This window comes from Azolla caroliniana, unplaced genomic scaffold (assembly GCF_043228905.1).
Source record: "Azolla caroliniana isolate FFs.n. ecotype wild unplaced genomic scaffold, voAzoCaro1.0.p SCAF_21, whole genome shotgun sequence".
NCBI classification, from domain to species: domain Eukaryota; kingdom Viridiplantae; phylum Streptophyta; class Polypodiopsida; order Salviniales; family Salviniaceae; genus Azolla; species Azolla caroliniana.
The window spans coordinates 4,351,718-4,374,826 of NW_028230456.1; positions in this window are offsets into that span (position 1 = coordinate 4,351,718).

Here is a 23,109-nt window from a genome sequence, read left to right on the forward strand (position 1 = left end):
CAACACTCAAGAAGAAACAAGCAATTCATTTTGTAACGAACTACAAATTTCTCGATCACCTCAAAAAAAAAAATGCATCTTGCCATGATCTTACCAACTATTGTCCACATATAGAACGTTGAATCTTTAGAGGAATACATCCATTGAGTATTTGTCACCATTATGCTTGAATCTTTGTTTTCCCATGCACCAATCCTTCATGTTCAATAAAAGATTGCATCATAGATATCCATGGTTGAACCTTAAATTGACATATATCTCGTAATAATGCAAATATACGAGCCACCAAATGCATTTCCAAATCCAATATTGTTGCACCACCTAACCGTTTGGGAGTAGCCAAATGGTTTCATGAAATCCATGTAACTCCCATTGTTTCTCCTTTCTACCACAACATGAACCGAAGAGGTTGCAACATATTTTGCAATGCATTCTTAGTCCAAGGAAGTAATGGTAAATAATATAATAACATGGGTATCAAGATACATTGCACCACTTTGAGCTGTACATGAAAGGGCCATAATTGAGACTTCCAATACATAAATTTTTCCTTCAATTTACTATCAATCCAATAAATTAGTTGAACATTCACAACATCAACACCCAATTGATAGCCCAAATGCCGATAAATTGATCCTTGTGTAATCACTGACCGTCGCCATCCCAAACATTCCAAATCACTCTTCGTACAAGAAATAAGGCGAGGTTTCCTCCAATTTATATGCAACCCTGAAGCCAAGGCAAATTGAACCCAAACTTGCATACTACTGAAGATTTTGTTTTGAAGCTTGTAAAAACATAAAAAAATCATCAACCAAGGGAATCTTTGGGGTTTCCTACATATATAAAAGGGCAAGAAATCTAGTGTAAATGTTACCTTTGGGTTCTACTTCTTTAGTGCTATCTTTCGATCATCATTCTCTACCTTCTATACCCACTAAGAGCCAATTTCCTCAATGTCGATTTTCCATATAAATTAACGAAGATATGCAAGTTCTTTATGTAAAAATTATCTATTTAATTGAAATATCTAATATATCATTTATTTAATTAAAGCAAACATATATCTTAATTAGTGTAGTGATTAGGTGTCCCTAAACATAATGCATTGACACTCCTAGCTCCACCAAGATAGATTCCATCAAGGGTGCTAGATGTGAGGGTTGCTTCCAACTTTGGGAGGCGTTGATAGGGGTGGGTGATGGGCGGTATATAGTGGCTATGGGAGCATAAATTTGTGAGGTGGTGTGACATCAGGTAAGGTGGCTTGAAGGATGTGGGAGAGGAGGAGAGGATTGACGAGGATTATATGGATGGAGAGATTATTTGAAGTAGACGAATTCTTCACATGGGTCACAAGTATGTTTGGAGGCATCATTGCATCAAAAGATGACGCATAGTGACACAAATGAGCTAGGTGTGCATCATGGATTGGAAAGAGAGAATTGGTGGCATTATGATGAAAGTGAAGTAGGAGTGCACAACAATAGGGCAACCATTTGGGGCTTGGTAGGGCCTTGATTGAGGTTGAAAGCAAGGACCCAGGTTGAGTGCTTGAATCAATGGAAACATTGTCGTGTTGTCACGCGTGCGTGTAGGAAACTAAGGCAGGACCGCGGGGGCCCTGGACCGAGGAGTGTGCGAAGATAGAAGGAAAAGAGGAAGGAAAGAGAAAGAACGGCAGACACCAGGTACCAACAAGCACAACACTTGCCAGTTCAGACAAGGACTCGACAACACGCCAAAGATAGACAGAGATTACACTTAGGAAGAGTCGATTACAACCAAACATAGGCTACAACATGGATTGATACAAGAAAAACAAAGGTCGGTGCTCGGTTCCCAGTCCGACAACACTTCCTCCTCCCCAAAACGCCATCCCCCCTCAGTCTTTCCTCCCCCTCCTTTATAGGCCGCTCCGGGTGAACCGTTACATCCTAGTTACATCACCTTTATTCTCTATCCCTTCGGACAGAGATACACCTTGATTTGCTAACCTATTAATATGTTTATACTTACATCACGCCGACCTATTCTTAAATAAGTTACATTAACTTAAATTGGTGCGTATCAGTGTAAAACCCGTTCATGCGTTAGGACTTCCAATTCCTCCTATGGCCAGTTTTCTCCACAACATTCACCCCCACCAAACCACGCATCCACCAGCATGCGCCGAAAAGAGACAGATACCGGGAGAAAACGGGCCCGTGGTCAACCGTCGCTCTCCGAATCATCGTCCGCTCTCTTCGGGACAAGCTCATTTTCGTGCCGCTTCTTGAACGCCTTGATTCTCTTCCCCCCCACTGGTACCACTATCCGCGTTCTGTCGAGCTCCGCGAGATGGTAGGTGCCGTTGTTGTTCGCGCCCGTTACAGCGTAGGGGCAAACCACCTCCTCGTGAACTTACACATTGCCTTGTGCTGATTGTCGCGGTTGTTGTCGTAAACCAGCACCCAGTCGCCTTCCTCGATCTTCTTCGCTCCTAGCCGGTGCGTCCCGTCAAATCGGCCTTTATTCTTCACCCTTGCTGCGTGTAGCTTCACCTTCGCCCGGTCCACGTCCTCCAGTCTTCACTCGAGCTAGCGAATCCGTGCCGCCAACAACTCTTCTTGGCTCATCTCGTCTCTCCAGTCCACTACTGCCCATGAGGAAATCGTCCGCTCCATCGGCATGATCGGCTTTTGCCCGTACATCAGCTCTGTCTGCATGAACACGGTTATCGAATTGTGCATAGTTCGGTGCACCCATAACGCGTAAGGTAGGAGTCGCGGCCAGTTACTGACTTATCCTTCGCACGCTCGTACTAACGCCTTCACGATTGGCCCGTGTCCTCGCTCCACCTTCCCGTTCAGCTTCGGATTGTACGTTGTAATGAGAGAGAGCTTAACTGGCCAAACAACTCCTCGGCTTCTTGCACGTCCAACTCTCCCTGGTCACCCACGATCTTCCCTATGCACCCGTATTGGCATATCACCTCCTCAATCAGGAATTGAAAGACGACCGCAATCGTCTTGTTCTGCAACGCACGACCCTCCACTTGGTTCGTCAGGTCCTCTCGTGCAAGCTCCAGGCACCACATCTGCCCTACCCCCATCGGCATCATCACTAAGTCCACCATCCATTTGAAATGGACAGTTGGTGGGTATGTCGGGTGAAGCTCGTCTCGGTGCCGGATCACGGAATGCACTTGGCAGCTTTCACAGGTCGTCACGAATTGGTGCACGTCTTGGTACATTCCCAGCCACCAATACTTCTCCTTCAGCTTCTCGAATGTAGCCCACGTTCCACGGTGTCTGGCCCAAGGGCACTCGTGATACGCCAATATCAATGCCTTCTGTTCCTCTACTCTTGCCGCTATCCGGAGTAGAACACCGTTTCGCTTCTTCGGATGCCTCCATAAGCTCCCGTCCCGCAGGAAGAACCGGAACAAATTCTTCCGGATCCAGTTTGCCTCGTCCCTCGTCCATGTTGTGTCTGGTGTCAACGTCCTCAAGTACCTACCGATCTGGAGCCACTCCTCATCGTACTCACCTTCATTGAATTCGTTAAGTGTCGGTGTGCTCCCTTCTCTTGCCGCTATACGTGCCGACTCGAAGAAGTCTACGCCGACTTCTTTGTCTTCAGAAACCATGCCATCTTTGTCATCGAATTGTGCTTTGGAAAGCATGTCGGCCATGACGTTGTCCTTCCCGGAGATGTGTCGTATCTCCGGATTCAGGGACTTAATGTACGCGATCCACCTTAGCATTGCCAGGTCGGGCGTCACGCATCCAGAAACCATATCAAGGATTGGTAAGCAGCCCGTCTCGATTATTACCTCCGTCTCGATAAGATAGTCTTTGTCGGCCTTAACTACCGAAACGATACCCCAGAGTTCGCGCTTAACTTGGGCGTACCCCCGCTACTGCTCGCTTAGTCCCTTCGCTCCGAACCGGATGGGGACCCTCGTGCCATTTCTGTCCTCCTGATTGATTAGTCATCCGATCCCGGTCGAACTCGTATCCACGGTCACATATATCGGAACCTCCCTTCCGTAAATCGCTTTCCGAAGTGCCAATGCCATGGTTAGCGCTTCCTTCAACCTCTGGACCGACTTCGTATGCTCCTTGTTCCAATCGAACTTACGCCCCTTCTTCAACAACGTGGGCGTAATGTGGAATCCAGATGTGATAGAATGCACACGTGCCCAAAAACCTTTGGACCTCCGTAACCGACTTGCATTCTTCCTTTATTGCGGAGATGGCTTCCACCTCCTCGAAAGCAGATTTCTCTCCAGAGAAGGTGAGCCATGATGTCGTGTTATTCTGCACGCGCAGGAGAAACCAAGGCAGGATCGCGGGGCCCTGAACCGGGGAATAACCGAACGGAGGGAGGAGCGACATGAAACCACGGCCGAGCCACGCACACAAATACACAGAGAACTCACAACGAAGATCAAACAATGAGTAAGGCAAATATATATTTATGATCAAGATTACAACCGGCTAGCCGGTAAGCGTCAACGCGCTGACACCAACTCACACAACGCACATAGACAACGCGAGATGGAGCCTCTGCCGGAAGCACTCGGGCTTTCCACGAAGCAGAGGCAGCCTCCCAAAACCTGAAGAGAATGATGAAAGACAGATGAGAAGAGATCAGTCCTAGTTCGACAGCACTTCATCCTCCACAACGCGATCCCCACTCAGTCCCTTTTCCTCTCCTTTTATAACCCAAGGAGAGAGAGACGTTATAGTCTGTTACATCACTTGTATTCTCTGTCCTTCCGGATAGAGATACTCCTCGATTCCCTACCTAATGAATACGCGCTACCTAGGATATTCACATCGCCGACCTGTACCTAACTATGTACAATACATCAAAACATGTGCCCGCGTGTAAGGGCTGGTTCACGCTCTCTATTCACCGATTCCTCCTAGGGACGGTTTTCTCCACGACATCCGCCCCCACCTAACCACGCATCCACCGGTATGCACCAGAATAGACCTTTGCCGGAGAAGACCGGCTCGCGTTTATCTTACGATCTCCGGATCGCCATCCACTCCGAACCGGTCGCCGTCGCTATCCATGTCCTGTGGGTCCGGTTCGTCCTCGTGCCCCTTCTGGAACGCCTTGATCCTCTTCCCGGCCACCGGCACAACTATTCTCATTCTGTCGAGCTCCGCAAGATGGTAGGTGTTGTTGTCGTTGGTGCTAGTCACCGCATAAGGCCCGAACCACCTCCTCGTAAATTTCTGCATCGCCTTGTGCTGGTTGTCGAGGTTGTTGTCGTAGACTAGAACCTAGTCGCCTTCCTCGATTTTCTTCGGTCGTAGTCGGTGAGTCCAGTCGAATCGCCGCTTGTTCTTTGTCCTTGCCACTTGCAGCTTCGTCGTTGCTCGTTCCACGTCCTCCGGTCTCCGCTCGAGTTGTCGGATTTGCACCGCTAACAGCTCCTCCCGACTCATCTCGTCTCTCTAGTCTACCGCGGCCCATGAGGAGATCGTTCGCTCCATCGGTATGATCGGTTTCTACCCGTACATCAGCTCCGCCGGCATGAACCCAGTTACCGAACTGTGCGTAATTCCGTCCGCCCACAACGCGTAAGGTAGGAGCCGTGGCCAATTCCCGACTTGGCCTTCACATGCCCGTACCAACGCCTTTACGATTGGCCCGTGTCCACGTTCCACCTTCCCGTTTGCCTCCGGATTGTAAGCTGTGGTGAGCGAGAGTTTAACCCCTAACTGATCAAACAATTGTTGGGCCTCTTGTGCATCCAGTTCTCCACGGTCCACTACGAACTTCCCTACGCACCTGTACTGACATACCACCTCTTCGATCAGGAACCGGCACACGGCCGCGGTCGTCTTGTTCGATAACGCTCGGCCCTCCACCTGGTTCGTCAGGTACTCCCGTGCTAGCACCAGGTATCGCATCTGCCCTACCCCCATCGACATCCTCACCAGATCCACCATCCACTTGAAGTGGATGGTCGGCGAGTAAGTCGGGTGTAGCTCGTCCCGATGTCGAACTATGGAATGCATCTGACAGCTTTCGCAAGTCGTTACAAACCGATGCACGTCCCGGTATAGTCCCGACCACCAGTACTTCTCCTTCAGCTTCTCGAACGTGGCCCATGTCCCCCGATGTCCAGCCCAAGGACTCTCGTGGTATGCCGTCAGCAATGCTTCTGGCTCCTCCTTCCTCGCCACTACCTGGAGTGGGACGCAGTCTCGCTTCTTCGGGTGCTTCCATATGCTTCCATCCCGTAGGAAGAATCGGTATGCTTTCTTCCAGATCCGGTTAGCCTCTTCCTTTGTCCACGCTGCGTTCGACGTCATCGTTTTCAGGAACCCACCAATTTGGAGCAACTCCCCGTCGTACTTGCTCTCGTCGAACTCATTAAGCGTCGGAGTGCCCCCCTTTCTCATCGTCAGGTAAGACGTCTCGAAGAAGTCCACACTAACTTCCTCGTCCTCTAAAACCATGCCACCCTTGTCATCAAACCGCACTCTCGAAGGCATGTTGGCCATGGCATTGTCCTTCCCGGAGATGTGTTGTATCTTCGGATTCAGGGACTTAAAGTACGCTATCCACCTGAGCAATTCCAGGTCCGGCGACGCGCATCCGAAAACCATACCGAGAATCGGTAGGCAGTCCATCTCTATTATTACCTCTGTCCCGATCAGGTAGTCTTTGTTGGCCTAGACCGCTGAAACAATACCCAAGAGTTCGCATTTAACTTGGGTGTATCCTCGTTGTCACTCACTAAGTACTTTCGCACCGAACCGAATGGGGAACCTCGTGCCGTTCTCATCCTCTTGGTTGATCACCCATCCGATTCCGGTTGGACTCATGTCTACTGTTACATAAATCGGAACATGTTTGCTGTAGACCACTTTCCAGGGTGCCGGTGCCGCGACAAGCGCTTCGTTCATTTTCCGGACCGACTCCGCATGTTCCCCGCTCCACTCGAACTTGCGCCGCTTCTTCAACAACCCGAACTGCGGCTCCACGGTATGGGCGTAATGCGGGATCCAAATGTGGTAGAACACGCAAGCTCCCAAGAACCTCCGGACTTCTGTAACCGACCTGCAGTCTTCCTTCAATGCGGAGATAGCTTCCACCTTAGCCGGAGACGGTTTCCGGCCATAAGGCCCGCACAGGTGTCCGACGACCATGATTTCCGACTGTCCAAAAGCCGATTTCTCCCCGGAGAAGGTGAGCCGCACGCCTTCCAGCTTCTGTAGCACCTTCTCGCAATCTCCAATGTGGTCCGAGACGAATTTCCGACACCCGTCCGATCCGACCGTTTTGTCCTTATCCTCCACCAGACATCCCTTGATCGGAATGTCATCCAGAAACGGCATGGTGATGTCTGGGATGCAGTCCCTTAGCACCTTATTCATCGCATTCACCATGTGCGCTACCGAGTTTGTCCCCCCTTGCAGAAGGGTACACATCCGCACTAGGTCGAGAGGAGCCTGCATTGTCGTAATATCCCTGCTCTCCAAGGCTAGTTGGAATTGGTCGTACCCCGAGTACAGATCCCCGACAGAGTAAATCAACCTTCCGGCGAACGCCTCCATGAACTCGTCAATGGTCGGTCCGATTCCTGCGTTCCGAATGGTCACCTTGTTGACCGGCTGCAGGTCCTGAGTAAAGCGCAACGTGTCGTTCTTCTTTGGCACCGTAAACCACCGATTCGAGTACGGGGCACTCGACAGTTCGAGGATGCCCATCTCCACCTTCTGCTTCAGTAGCTCCATCAACTTCGGGATGTGAGCTATGGGCACCGGAATCAGCTTGAGATTCCACGACACATGCGGTACCGTGAAGATCACCATTGGTTCCACGATTGTCGGGTCTACACACCCGATCTCCCCGGGCGTGAATGCGAAGGCCCTTCTGTGCCTTTCGAGCAGTCCCCGAAACCGGTCCTCCTCCGCCGGCAGTAGAAAGCCACCCCCACCGACCTTGAGCTCCCGTAGCGTTATATCGGTGAATCAGTGTCCTATGCCGGCTGGATCTCGTAAACTTGGGTCCGACGTGACCCCTTTCATTCGTAACTCGCTGCCCTCCGGCAAGGGTGCCGTGACTGGCTTCACCCTCCAGTCCACAGTCTTGTACTTCGTATGCACATGGGTTGTCCGATCCAACTCGACCCTCTCCCCGAAGTCGGCGATGACTTCGTACATCATTTCCGAACTGACCAGAACCGTCTGATCTTCGCTGAGGCCTTCTTTGAACACCTTCTTTAATTCCCCCAAGGTGTCATCGAAAGAGACCGCCTCCACGGCTCCACCAATCTCATCATCGGGGCCTAGGACTCCGCACACCTTGAGACGTCCCTCCGCCCGTTTCTTCTCCCGGCCGCTAATGCCGGTTATCGTACAGCCTCCGTTGTCAAAGAACCAAAATTTCCTACCTATAGTACAAGGTTTCCTTTTTATGGTACACTTGTGGGGTTTTTCCAGGGTGTCCAGACTACCACGGCCCCACGCCTTGATAGCCCTCTCTAAAAAGCCCCCCGGCTTTCGCCGCCGAGGATCTCGTGGTTCGGTCACACCGTCAGAAATTGGACGGAGTGTCGCCCATCTTGGCTCTTCACGCGTGCATACGCCAAACCGTTATCCAACACCTTCGTCTCCAACGCGCTGTTGTAATGTATGGTCCTTCGAGTATCACCGGGTGCGAGGATGTCTCCTGCACGAAGAAGTGCTGGTCAGTCTCAACATCATCGATTTTCACCCGTACATTTGGGCAGGCCCCGTGTAGCTCCTTTGTGGCGCGCGTCACCATTCGTATCTTCCACCCGTGCTTGGTGTTGATCGGCCACTTGCCCTTCTTGTAGAAGTCCATAGACATCAAGTTGATCTTTGAACCATGGTCTACCAATGCCACCACCGGCTCCTGGATGTCTCCAATCCGAACCGGGGTCTCCATAGTGGCTCTTGCCCAATGCAACTTCAAATAGTGGCTTTCCGCCAACTCGTCTTCCAGGGCCATGTCTTCTAGGTGCGTTGTTCGCACCTCCACCTTCTTCTCCGACTCTAGCTCCGTCGAAAGCCTTTTTCACTTCACCAAGTCCACGATGGAGTCATGGAATTCTTTCTTGGCGATCCCAAGCACCTCCGTCAGCGACAACTCCACCTTGCTGTGGAGGATTCGTTCTTCAAGGACCTTCCGTGGGTCCGTTGTTCTTTCTATCTCGGTGCTCAACCGGTAACCAGCTTTCTTTGTTTTATCCGGTGTGTCGGAAGTACTGGCGTCATTCTGCTTCGGCCCAAACCGAGTCTCGTACTACTGCTAGGGTCCAGCCCCTCCGGCCTTCCCCGCACGCTTGTCTTCTACCACAACCTCGTAGTTCTGGCACACGGCTTCCACGAAGCCGATCTTTTCCTCGACCGGATCACTCCACCCGGTGACCTCCCGGACCCACCTTTCCGCGCGGTCCGCTTTCTCCTTCCTCAGCCGCACGCCGGCGAGGCCTTCTAGCACCAACGACCAGAACCCAATGTCGTGAAGAAAACCGGCCATAGGCGGAATCGGAAAAAAGGGCACATGGATCGGCTCTTACACGGATGGACGTGTGAATCGATATTTTGATACACGAAGCCGCATTGGGCTAGGGCAACCACTACACGAAGCCGCATTGAGCCAGGGCAACCACAGAAACCCCTGTACGGATCGGTAATGTTCCGGAACCGGTGGTGGCGTTGGTAGACCATGGATCCGAAATCAACTTGATGTCCATGGATTTCTACAAGAGGGGTAAATGGCCGATCAACACCAAGCATGGCTGGAAAATACGGGCAGCGATGCGCGCCACGGAAGAACTACATGGAGCCTGTCCGAACGTGCGGGTAAAATTCGGCAATGTCGAGATCGACCAGCACTTCTTCGTGCAAGAGACGTCCTCGCATCCGGTTATACTAGGAGAGCCATACATCATGGCGGCACGGATGGAGACCAAGGTGCTGGACAACGGTTTGGCCTATGCAAGAGTCAAGAGCCAGGACGGGCGTCACTCGGTCCAATTCCTGACAGTGTGACCAAACCATGAACGTAACCGTGAGGCCCTCGACGGCGAAACCCGAGGGGATTTTTAGAGAGGGCTATCAAGGCGTGGGGCCGCGATAGTCCCGACACCCGGGAAGAACCCCACAAATGTACAGTACGGAAGAAGACTTGTACCATAGGTAGGGAATTTTGGTTCTCCAACAACGGAGGTTGTACTATGGCCGGCGTCAGCGACCAGTAAAGGAAGCGAGCGGAGGAGCGGCTCAGGACATGCGGAGTCCTCTCCCCCGACAAAGAGATCAGCGGCGTCGTGGAGGCGGTCTCTTTTGACGACACCTTGGGCGAGTTGCGAAAGGTGGTCGGTGAAGACCTTAGAGAAGACCAGACCGTTCCGGTAGGTTCGATGGGAATGTATGAAGTCATCGCGGACTTCGGAGAGAGGATCGAATCGGATCGTACGGCCCACGTGGATACAAAGTAAAAGAATGTGGACCGGAAGCTGAGGCTGGTCGCGGCACCCTTGCTGGAGGGCAGCGAGGAGAGGATAAAAGGGGTCGCGTCAGACCTGAGTTTACGAAATCCGGCTAGCATAGGGCACCGGTTCACCGACATAACGCTACGGGAGCTCAAGGTTCGTGGGGGTGGCTTTCTACTGCCGGCGGAGGAGGACAGGTTTCAGAGAATGCTCAGAAGGCATGGGAAAGCCTTCGCGTTCTCGCCGGAGGAGATCGGGTGCGTGGACCCGATGATCGTCAAACCGATGGTGATCTTCACGGTACCGCAAGTACCGTGGAATCTCAAACCGATTCCGGTGCCGAGAGCTCACATCCTAAAGTTGATGGAGCTTCTTAAGCAGAAGGTGGAGATGGGCATCCTCGAACCGTCGAGTGCCCCGTATTCGAATCGGTTGTATACGGTGCCGAAGAAGAACGGCACGCTACGTTTCATTCAGGACTTGCAACCGGTCAATAGGGTGACCATCCGTAATGCAGGATTCAGACCGACCATAGACGAGTTCGCGGAGGCCTTCGCTGGAAGGTTGATCTATTCGGTCGGTGACTTATACTCGGGGTATGACCAGTTCCAACTAGCCGTGGAGAGTAGGGATATCACGACGATGCGAACTCCTCTCAGCCTGGTACGAATGTGTACCCTACCACAAGGAGGGACAAATTCGGTGGCGCATATGCTGAACGCAATGAACAAGGTGCTCAAGGACTGCATCCCGGACATCACCATGCCATTCTTGGACGACATCCCAATAAAGGGGTATCCGGTGGAAGATGAGGACGAGACTGTCGGGACAGACGGATGCCGGAGGTTCATCGTGAACCACATCAACGACTGCGAGAACGTGTTGCAGAGGCTCGAAAATGCACGATTCACCTTCTCTGGAGAAAAATCAGCGTTCGGGCAGTCGGAGATCCTTATGGTCGGACACCTATGCGGGCCTTACGGTAGGAAACCGTCTCCGGCAAAGGTAGAAGCCATCTCCACGATGAGGAATAATTGTGGGTCGGTTACGGAGGTCCGCAGATTCTTGGGTGCATGCACGTTCTGCCACATCTGGATCCCGCAGTACGCACATGTCGCGGAACCCCTCTACAGACTATTGAAAAAGGGGCATAGCTTTGAGTGGAGGACAGAGCACACAGGGTCGGTAGGGAGACTAAAGGAGGTGCTTACAATAGCACCGGCTCTCCGAAAAGCAGTTTACGGCAAGAATGTCCCCATTTGCGTGACGGTGGACATGAGCCCGACCGGGATCGGGTGGGTAATCAGTCAGGAGGACAAGGACGGCGTTCGATTCCCGATCCGGTTCGGGGCGAAGGTATTGAGCGAGCGGTAGCGAGGATACGCCCAAGTCAAGCGCAAGCTTTGGGGTATCGTTTCGGCGGTCAAGGCCGACAAGGACTATCTGATCGGGACGGAGGTGATCATCGAGATGGACTGCCTGTCGATACTCGGCATGGTTTCCGGATGCGCGACGCCGGACCTAGCAATGCTCCGGTGGATAGCATACATTAAGTCCCTGAACTCGGAGATACGACACATCTTCAGAAAGGACAACACCATGGCCGACATGCTTTCGAGAGCAAGGTTCAACGACGACGACGACATGGTTTCGGATGACGAAGAAGTCGGCGAGGACTTCTTCGGGTCGGCTAACGTAGGGACGAGGAAAAGGGACACTCCGGTGCTTAACGAATTTGAAGAAAGCAGGTACGACGGGGACTGGCTCCAAATCGGGAGGTTCCTACGGACGATGCTGCTGGACGCAGCATGGACGAGAGAGGAGGCGAGCCAGGTATGGAAGAAGGTGTACCGGTTCTTCCTGCGGGACGGGTGCATATGGAGGCACCCAAAGAAGAGAAACGGCATCCCGCTCCGAGTAGTGACAAAGAAAGAAGAACAGGAGGAACTACTGGCGGCATTTCACGAGAGTCCCTGGGCCGGGCACCGCGAAATGTGGGCCATGTTCGAGAAGCTGAAGGAGAAGTACTGGTGGCCGGGGCTGTACCAGGACGTGCATCGGTTCGTAACGACTTGCGAAAGCTATCAGATGCACTCCACAGTCCGACACTGGGACGACCTACACCCGACCTACCCGCCTACGGTCCATTTCAAGTGGATGGTGGACTTGGTGACGATGACGATGGGAGTAGGACAGATGCGATACCTGGTGCTTGCACGGGAAGACTTAACGAACCAGGTGGAAGGTCGTGCACTGCAGAACAAGAAAACCGCGGCGGTATGCTGGTTCCTGATCGAAGAGGTAGTGTGTCGGTACGGGTGCGTTGGGAGGATCGTGGCGGACCGGGGTTGTTGAGGAGTTGTTCGACCGGCTAGGCGTCAAACTCTCCCTCACTACGGCGTACAATCCGGAGGCGAACGGAAAGCTAGAACGTGGGCACGGGCCGATCGTAAAGGTGTTGGTGCGTGCATGCGGAGGGCAGGTCGGGAATTGGTTGCAACTCCTTCCTTACGCACTATGGGCAGACCGAACTACGCACAGTTCGGTAACAAGGTTGATGCCAGCAGAGCTGATGTATGGACAGAAGCCGATCATGCCGGTGGAACGGACGGTTTCTTCGTGGGCGGCGGTAGATTGGAAGGACGAGATGAGCCGGGAGGAGTTGCTGGCAGCGCGGATTCGGTAACTCGAGCGGAGGCCGGAGGACATAAAAAGGGCGAAGGAAAAGCTGTGGGCGGCAAGGGAGCGGAATAAGACCCGGTTCAACCGGACACACTGGTTGCGACCGAAGAAGATCGAGGAAGGCGACTGGGTCTTGGTGTACGACAGCAGCCTCGACAATCAGCACAAGGCGGTGTGGAAGTTTGCTAGGAGGTGGTTCGGGCCCTACACGGTGACGAGCGCGAACGACAACATCACGTACCACCTCACGGAACTCGACGGGACACGGTTAGCGGTGCCGGTATCCGGGAAGTGGATCAAAGTGTTCAAGAAGCGGTTTGAAGACGAGCCGGAGCATGTGAGCGGGAGCAACAACGACGGTCAGTTCGGGCCCGGCGGAGAATCGGAGAGCGACGAGTGAAGCCGGTTTTCTTCGGTAACTAGCCGTCTTTGGCGCATGGTGGTGGATGCGCGGTTTGGTGGGGGTGGATGTCGTGAAGAAAATTGGCCATAGGTGGAATCGGCGAAAAGGGCGCATGGACCGGCTCTTACACGGATGGACGCGTGAATTGATATTTTGATATTTTGTACATGATTCATAAATGGATCGGTTGATGTAAATACTAAGTAGTACATAATTATTAGGGGGATTGTGCGTATCTTTGTCAGAGGGGACAGGGAATAAAGCGATTTGACTAGGGGAAAAGGGGCACCCCCTTTTGGGAACTACTTAAGGAGAGGAGAGAAGGAAGAGTGGGGATCGCGCGTTAAGGAGGACGAAGTGCTACAGGACCGAGGGCTGAACTCTCTCTCCTCCTCCGACCGTCATTCCCTGTGGGTGCTTGGGAGCTCGACGCCTCTACTTCGTGGGTAGCCCGTGCACTACCAGCAAAGGCCTTTCCTTCTGCATTTCTTTGGGTTCAGTGTTTTCCGCTTGTGTGCGTGAGTAGGGTCCCCGTGCCGGGCTCATCGCCGCCTTGACGGTTGTAACCGTCGAAGTTTGTAATCTCTTGTCATTGTAATTAAGTGTTCCGTTCTATATCTCTCCTTCTCGCTGCTGCGTGTCTGTGAATCTCTCTCTCTCTCTCTCTCTCTCTCTCTCTCAATCTCTCTCTCTCTCTCAATCTCTCTCTCTCTCTCAATCTCTCTCTCAATCTCGCTCGTCAGTCCAAGACCCCAGTGGTCCCGCCCCTTCTACACGCATGCGCGTAACAACGCGACACCGAAGTCCTTCGTCACTCCCAACCTGGATTCCTACCGACGCCGAGTAGTGGATGGTCTCAGCATGGCACGCCGCCACTTCTTCCATCAAACGCTTCATTCCTCCGCGTCCGATGTTTAACTCTAGGGCTCTACAGGTCTCACTAGCATGCACCCTCCTATTCCACAGGTACACCACGTTAGCCCTGAGCGCTTCCGCGAAGTCCCCACGGTCCTTCCGGACGTGACCGACCACGTCACACCACAAGCACCGATGCCCAGCCGGAGGCCTTTGGTCACGAGGCTGCTCGCCGTCGTCCCTCCTTGCCTGTGCAATCTGGAGGTCTTGTACCATCTGCATCAGCTCTTCCAAAGTCGCTCCTCCGGATGGGCCTTTGACCACGTTGGTCGATGTCAAGCCTGTCTCAAGCCAATCTCGGGTTTCCTCCCTTCGCGCCGGCGGGGGTTCCTTGAGCTTTCTTGCCACAACAGATCCCGCCCCCAATGAGCCCTTGTCGCCCCACTCAGGCCGTTTGTCAAAATGGCCGCAGACTCTCTTCACCACGGTCCAGTCGGTCGTCAGCCCGTCATCCGTCTCCAGTAGGAGACCCACCTGATCTCAATCCCGCACACAACGGATTTGACAAACAACAAGACGCAGCTCGTGTCCAGCACTGCTCTGTCTAGCAAGAGAACCACCTGATCTCAATCCCGCACACAACGGATTTGACAAACAACAAGATGCGGCTCATGTCCAGCACTGCTCTGTCTAGCGTCGCGAAGCGTTCTTCAAACTCTCGGAAAAGCGTCGACGCATTCCTCCCCGTGGTCTCCACCCAATCCATGAAGTCCCGCTTCGATAACCGAAGCGCGTCATCAACCCCGTACCGTTTGAGGAGCCGCACTTCGAATTCTTCCCAGGTCCGGCATCAAGCCTGCACCTCGAGGACCTCTACGTGGATGCTCGGTGTCGCCACCCGAGGGAACCTAGCCAGACGCCTTTCCTCCGGGATGTCCCTCATCACCATTTCGGCTCTGTAGGTTACCAAAGAACTCGTGGTGTCCTTCCCATCGAACTGGCCTATTGCGCCGACAATTGCTTCAATGGCCCTAACAAGGGCGCTCCTGCCCTCGCGAGCACTTACTATCCGATTGACTGCTGCCACCATGGCTTCGGTGAGCTTTGATCCCCTCATCTTTGACTCCTCTTCCGCCTTGTTTCAAGTCGTGTTCACCAAATAATGTCGTGTTATTCTGCACGCGCAGGAGAAACCAAGGCGGGACCGTAGGGGCCCTGAACCGGGGAATAACCGAACGGAGGGAGGAGCGACATGAAACCACGGTCGAGCCACGCACACAAATACACAGAGAACTCACAACAAAGATTGAACGAGTAAGGAAAATATATATTTATGATCAAGATTACAACTGGCTAGCCGGTAAGCGTCAACGCGCTGACACCAACTCACACAACACACACGGACAACGCAAGATGGAGCCTCTGCCGGAAGCACTCGGGCTTTCCACGAAGCAGAGGCAGCCTCCCAAAACTTGAAGAGAACGATGAAAGACAAAGGAGAAGAGCTCGGTCCCAGTCCGACAACACTTCATCCTCCACAACGCGATCCCCACTCAGTCCCTTTTCCTCTCCTTTTATAGCCCAAGGAGAGAGAGACATTCTAGTCTGTTAGATCCCTTTTATTATCTGTCCTTCCGGATAGAGATACTCCTCAATTCCCTACCTAATGAATACATGCTACCTAGGATATTCACATCACCGATTTGTACCTAACTATGTACAATACATCAAAACATATGCATGTGTGTAAGGGCCGGTTCACGCTCTCTATTCACTGATTCCTCCTAGGGACGGTTTTCTCCACGACAGCGCACTCTCGAGCCTCTGTAACACCTTCTCGTAGTCATCAATGTGGTCCACTACGAACCTCCGGCATCTGCCCGGTCCGACCAATTCGTCCATATCCTCCACCGGACAACCTCTGATCAGGACGTCGTCCAGGAATGGCATGGTGATGTCCAGGATACTGTCCCTTCGCACCTTGTTCATTGCGTTCACCATGTGCGCCACTGAGTTGGTTCCTCCTTGCGGTAGGGTACACAACCGCATTAAACCGAGAGGAGTCCGCATTGTCGTAATATCCCTGCTCTCTATGGCTAGTTGGAATTGATTGTATCCTGAGTATAGATCATCAACCGAATAGATCGACCTTCCAGCGAAGGCCTCCGCGAACTCGTCAATGGTTGGTTCGATTCCTGGGTTTCGGATGGTCACTTTATTGACCGACTATAGGTCTTGACTGAAACGCAATGTGTCGTTCTTCTTCGGCACCGTAAACCACCAATTCGAATACGGGGCACTCGACGGCTCGGGGATGCCCATCTCCACCTTCTGCTTTAGTAGCTCCATCAATTTCAGGATGCCCATCTCTTGGTACCAGAATCGGTTTGAGGTTCCACGGCACATACGGTATCGTGAAGATAACCATTGGTTCCACGATCGTCGAGTCCACGCACCCGATCTCCTCCGGCGAGAATGTGAAGGCCTTTCCGTGCCTCCCGAGCATCCTCTGAAACCGTTCCTCCTCCGCTGGCAATAAAAAGCCACCCCCACCGATCTTGACCTCCCGTAGCGTTTTGTCGGTGAACCGGTGTCCTATGTTGGTCGAATTCTGCAAACTTGGGTCCGACGCGACCCCCTTTTATCGTTCCTCGCTACCCTCCGGCAAGGGAGTCGCCACCAGCCTCACCTTTCGGTCCACAGTCTTGTATTTCGTGTTTACGCGGACCGTTCGATCCAACCCGAACTCTTCCCCAAAGCCCGCAATGACTTCGTATATTTCCACGAAACCAACCGGAATCACCCGGTCTTCACTGAGGCCACCCTCGAGCACCTTTCCCACCTCTCCAAGGGTGTCGTCGAAAGAGACCGCCTCCACGGTGCCGCTGATTTCTTTGTCAGGACTGAGGGCTCCGCACTCCCTGAGACACTCCTACACCGGTTTCTTTTCCCTACCGCTGACACCGGTTATCTTACAACCTCCGTTGTCGGAGAACCAAAACTTCCTACCTATGGTACACATGTGGGGTTCCTCCAGGGTGTCCGGACTATCACTACCCCACGCCTTGATAGCCCTCGCTAAAAATCCCCTCGATCGTCGCTGTCGAGGGTCTCTCGGTTGCACTCGTGGTTCAGTCGTACCGTAAGGAACTGAACGGAGTGGCGTCCATCTTGGCTTTTTACCCTTGCGTACGTTGAACCGTTATCCAACACCTTGGTCTCCATACGGGCTGCCATAATGCATGGCTCGCTGAGGATAACCGGGTGTGAGGATGTTTCCTGCACAAAGAAGTGCTGGTCTATTTCGACATCACCGATCTTCACGCGCACATTCGGGCACGCTCCGTGCAGCTCCTCAGTAGCGCGTGTAGCCACGCATGTTTTCAACCCGTGCTTGGTGTTGATAGGTCATTTGCCCTTTTTGTAGAAGTCCATGGACATCATGTTTATTTCGGAGCCATGGTCTATCAATGCTACCACCGGCTCCTGGACATTCCCGATCCGTACCGAGGTCTCTGTAGTAATTGTTGCCTAGTGTAACTTCGAGTAATGGCTCTCCACCAATTCATCCTCCAGGGCCTCGTCCTCCAGGTGCGTCGTCCGCACTTCCATGGGCTTCTCCGGTTCCGGCTCCGTCGAGAGTCGTTTACACTTTACCAAGTCCACGATGGAATCGTGGAACTCCTTCTTCGCGATTCCGAGTACTTCTCTCAATGACGGCTCCACCTTGTTGTCGAGGATCCGCTCTTCGAGGACCTTCCACAAGTCTGTCGATCTCTCAATATCCGTGCCCAGCCGGTAACCGACCTGCTTCATTTTGTCCGGTATGCCAGGATTACCAGCATCATTCTTCCTTGGTTCAAATCGAGTCTCGTACCGGTTTGCGGGTCCAATTCCTCTGGCTCTCCCCGCTGGCTTGTCCTCTACCAGAACTTCGTAGTTCTGGCACGCCGCTTCCACAAATCCGGTCTTCTCCTCAACCGGATTGGACCACCCTGTAACTTCTCAGACCCGCTGCTCTGCGCGGTCCGCTTTCTCCCTCTCCAGTCGCACCCCAAAGAGGCCTTTTAGCACCAACGGCCAGGATCTGGAGTCCTTCGTCTTTTGGCCTTCGTCGCTCCCGACCCAGATCCTGACTGACGCTGAATAGTGGACGGCCTCTACATGGCACGCCACAGCTTGCTCCATCAGTCATTTCATTCCTCCATGTCCGGCATTCACCTCCAGGGCTCTCCGGGTGTCACTAGCATGCACTCGCCCGTTCCACAGGTATACCACGTTACTTCTGGGCGCTTTCGTAAACATTGCACAATCTCTCCTGTTGTGGTCGACCGCGTCACACCACATGCATTGTTTTCCTACCGGAGGCCTCTGGTCACGCAATTGTTCTCCACTGTCTCTCTAGGCCTGTGTGATCTGGAGGTTGCGCACCATCTGCGTTAGCTCTTCTAAAGCCGCTCCTCCGGATAGACCCTTGACCACGCCGGTTAGGGCCGAGCCCGACTCGAGCCAACTTTGGGTCTCTTCCTTTCGCGCCGGCAATGGCTCCTCAGACTTGCCATAGCCGGTCCTGTTGTCGCCGAATCGTCGCTCCACTCGTGCTGCTGTCGAAACGGTTGCAGACTCTCTTTACCATAGCCAAGTCGGTCGTGAGCCCTTCATTTGTCTCCAGTAGGAGACCCACCTGTTCCCGATGTCGTGCCTTTCGGCTCCGGATCGTTTGCGTGAGTCGGGTGGGAACCACTGAGGTTTTGGACTAGGAAGAGGAGAGTTTTAAGGCTAATAAGAATATAAATATGTTGTAAGAAAGAGTTATAGCAAACTCGTGAATCCCACGAGTGTATTGTATTAGATTAATCAATATGAATATAAGAATATAAACTTCGGTTGAAAGAGAATGATATAGAATTCTCGTGAATCCCACGAGTATAGTTTATTAATTGGTGTTTTTTAGAAACATATCCAGTTTCCAAGTATTTCACACACTATTACATTGTGCTCCCCATCCTTATGTAGTGATGGGAGAGACTAAGCATAGCTACATGTTTTTTCTCTAATATGTTCATGCACACTAAATGTGCATGTGATGCTTTTCTAATCCTTGCTTTTATTTGCTAAATATAGTGCTCATGCACGCTAGATGTGCATGAGTCACTTTTTAGTTGCTTGCGTTTTTCTATAAAATATTCACGCACTCTAAAAATGCACGATTTACCTTTTAATAAAGGTAGGCGCAAATAAAGGACTTATAGTTATTAAATCTATTTATAGAACACTAAAGATAAGGTAGTATAATGGTAAAGTTGAGGTTTGGCTACGTGGAGGTACAGGGTTCGAATCTTGCCTTATGCACGTGATAAATATTTTGATATATTATTTTATTTATTTATATGTAATTAAATCGGTTATATTATTTTTACTTTTTCACGTAGTGTACGAAACACACTACGACACCGATCCTGCACGTCCACAGATTTGACGAATAACAGGACATAGCTCATGTCAAGCACAGTCATGTCTAATGTCGAGAGCCAGGCAAACTGTTTCTCGAACTCCTGAAGGACCATCGACGTGTTCCTCCCCTTTCCGGGGGTCTCAACCCATTCCATGAAGTCTCGCTTCGACAACCGAAGCGAGTCTTATTACCCATACCTTTCGAGAAGTCGCCCTTTGAACTCTTCCCAGGTCTGGCAGCCAGCCTACACCTCAAGCACCTCCACGTGGATGCCCGGTGTCACCACCCGAGGGAATCCGGACAGTCGTCTGTCCTCCGGGATGTCCCTCATGATCATCTCAGCCCGATAGGCCTCCAAATAACTTGTTGCGTTCTTCCCCCCGAACCGGCCTATCATGCCAACAATAGACTCGATGCCCCTATCGAGGGTACCCGTACCCTCACGAGCGCTCACTAGCTGGTCAACGGTTGCCGCCATGGCTTCAGTGAGTTCGGATCCTCTCATCTTCCAATTCTTATGCCGCCTTGTTTCACGTCGGGTTCACCAAATTAATGTCGTGTTGTTGCGCGTGCGTGTAGGAAACTAAGGCGGGACCACGAGGGTCCTGGACCGAGGAGTGTGCGAAGATAGAAGGAAAAGAGGAAGGAAAGAGAAAGAACGGCGAACACTAGGTACCGGCAAGCACAACACTTGCCAGTTCAGATAGGGACTCGGCAACACGCCAAAGATAGACAGAGATTACACTTAGGAAGAATCGATTTCAACCAAACAGAGACTACAACATGGATTGATACAAGAAAAACAAAGATCAGTGCTCGGTTCCTAGTCCGACAACACTTCCTCCTCCCCAAAACGTGATCCCCCCTCAATCTTTCCTCCCCCTCCTTTATAGGCCACTCCGGGTGGGCCGTTACATCCTAGTTACATCACCTTTATTCTCTATCTTTTCGGACAGAGATACGCCTTGATTTGCTAACCTATTAATATGTTTATACTTACATCACGCCGACCTATTCTTAAATAAGGTACATTAACTTAAATTGGTGTGTATCCGTGTAAAACCCGTTCACGCGCTAGGACTTCCATTTCCTCCTATGGCCAGTTTTCTCCACAACAATGCGGTCCTAAAAAATGATAGAATTGACAACTAGGCAAAGGAGTGAGAAGAAACAAATGGAAGCTTGTATGTCAAGATTAAGAATGTGGGAGTAGTTGTCAATTACTTCTTCTACGACATTATATGGTTATATAATTTGGGGAAGTTCACTCAATTGAAGAGGAGTGAGTTGCAACATTTTTTAGCATTGTGAAACTCTAACCGAAGTCATATGTAGAAGGTGGGGTGAGTATGGATAGTGGGTGGGTCAAAGTGTCAAGAATTCACGATGTTGCATAAGTTCCATTGTGTTGTCTTGACGGGTGGTAGAGCATTCATTGGTATGATTTTTGGGCACCCAAGTGTAAGAAGACATGCATTTCTTTGTGTTTTTTTAATTGTGGGGATAGCCTGTAAGGCTTGGGATTTTGTCACTACCCACAAAATTGTAGGAAGCCAAAATTATGTTGCCCCAATGAACCACCCTTGGCCTTTATTAAGAACTATTGGCATATGGCAGATGGTATATGAATTTTGTCTATCAATTGTGGGTGTGTAACCCCATTCACCTAGATTTTGTCTCATTTTGGTTTGGCCAATGTCTTGGGTTTGTGTATTGGCATATGGCAGATGGTATATGACTTTTGTCTATCAATTGTGGGTGTGTAACCCCATTCACCTAGATTTTGTCTTATTTTGGTTTGGCCAATGTCTTGGGTTTGTGTATCTTGGTGTGTTTCGCAACCAAAACATGTGCTTCCGAGGGGCTAACCTTGAGTCATAGTTAGCTTTTTTAATACTCTCAAGCATAGTACATAAAATTCGTGTTTGTCTAGCATAACATCCGTTTTCCTACATTGGAAAACAAATGCGAATGTTATTCAAACATTCTTGTGTTTCTTTTTGTTTTTTCCCCATTTTCTTAATGTTTTCTTTTTTCTTTTTTCCATTTTTTTAGGCTTATTTACCTCATAATAAATATTTAATCCAAAAGTATGGTATTTATCATTCTTTGAGGGTGTTTTTCTTACGCGAATGCGAATGCACGTATGGTACGTGTGGTTCATACTATGCTCTCAAGTTTCCTTCCAAACCCTTTTGTGGGCCTTCAACCATTGTTAATGTGTCCATTCACCAACACATTACATGTAGTCTGTATAGGGGTTGAACCATTGCCTCAACCAAGTTGTTGGAGCAAACAATGTATGAATCATATGTTCAAAGATTGAGTTGTGGCCTCTGAATATTTGTGACATATTTATAAGTTTAAACATCAGAAAGAGCATTTTTACAATTATGAATTAATATAGGCCCTATATATTTAAGGCCATAAGTGTAATTTGAGGGAATGATTCGCCTAAATTTGAATATGCTCATTTTTATCAATATTAAAATAAGGTTCAAAAAACTTCTAGAAACTTGGAAAGAATTCTAGAAACATCTCAACCACTCTAATGAGGGTGATGAGTAACCTACTATAAAAAATGGAATTAAGGAAGAAAATAATCAATCAATCAAGGAGTAAAGTAAAGAAGCATGCAATAACATTAGGGAAAAAGAGCGTGAAGTGAGGAAGAAGAATAATAATAGTAATATAGAAGAAAAAGAAGAAGACAATGATGAGGGAGAATTAGAGGGAGAAAAGGCAGAGTTGATCGTGAAAAGGAAAATGAATGAAGGTGATAACGAAGCAGGAGGGGGGAAGGGAGACCGGGGTGTAGCCTATCACAAAAAAATTTGTCTAATTTCACCTGGTTCCTTCTAATTAAGACACTATGGGAAGAAGTGAAAGGTTTATAGTTTCACCATAATTTTACCTCTATCTTGTACATTTAACATAACTACATATAAACCCCTTTTAGTCTTCAAGGCTATTTCCTAAGGTTTCTCTAAATCTTGTCAAATTTTCTTTGTATCATACTTGGTGTTTGGGTACCAATGTCAACGTCCATGTCATCAAAGTGTAGGAAGTAGGTGTACAACAAGGGATTGATTACCTTTGCATTCAGTCTATTACAATCCCCAAAGCTATGGACTAGGAATTCTACGATCAAATTTAGGAAGTGGGATACGCCCACAAGGCATTATGATGTATCTCTTTTTTTTTCAAAGGTGAACTAATGGGTCCTTATAAAATCAA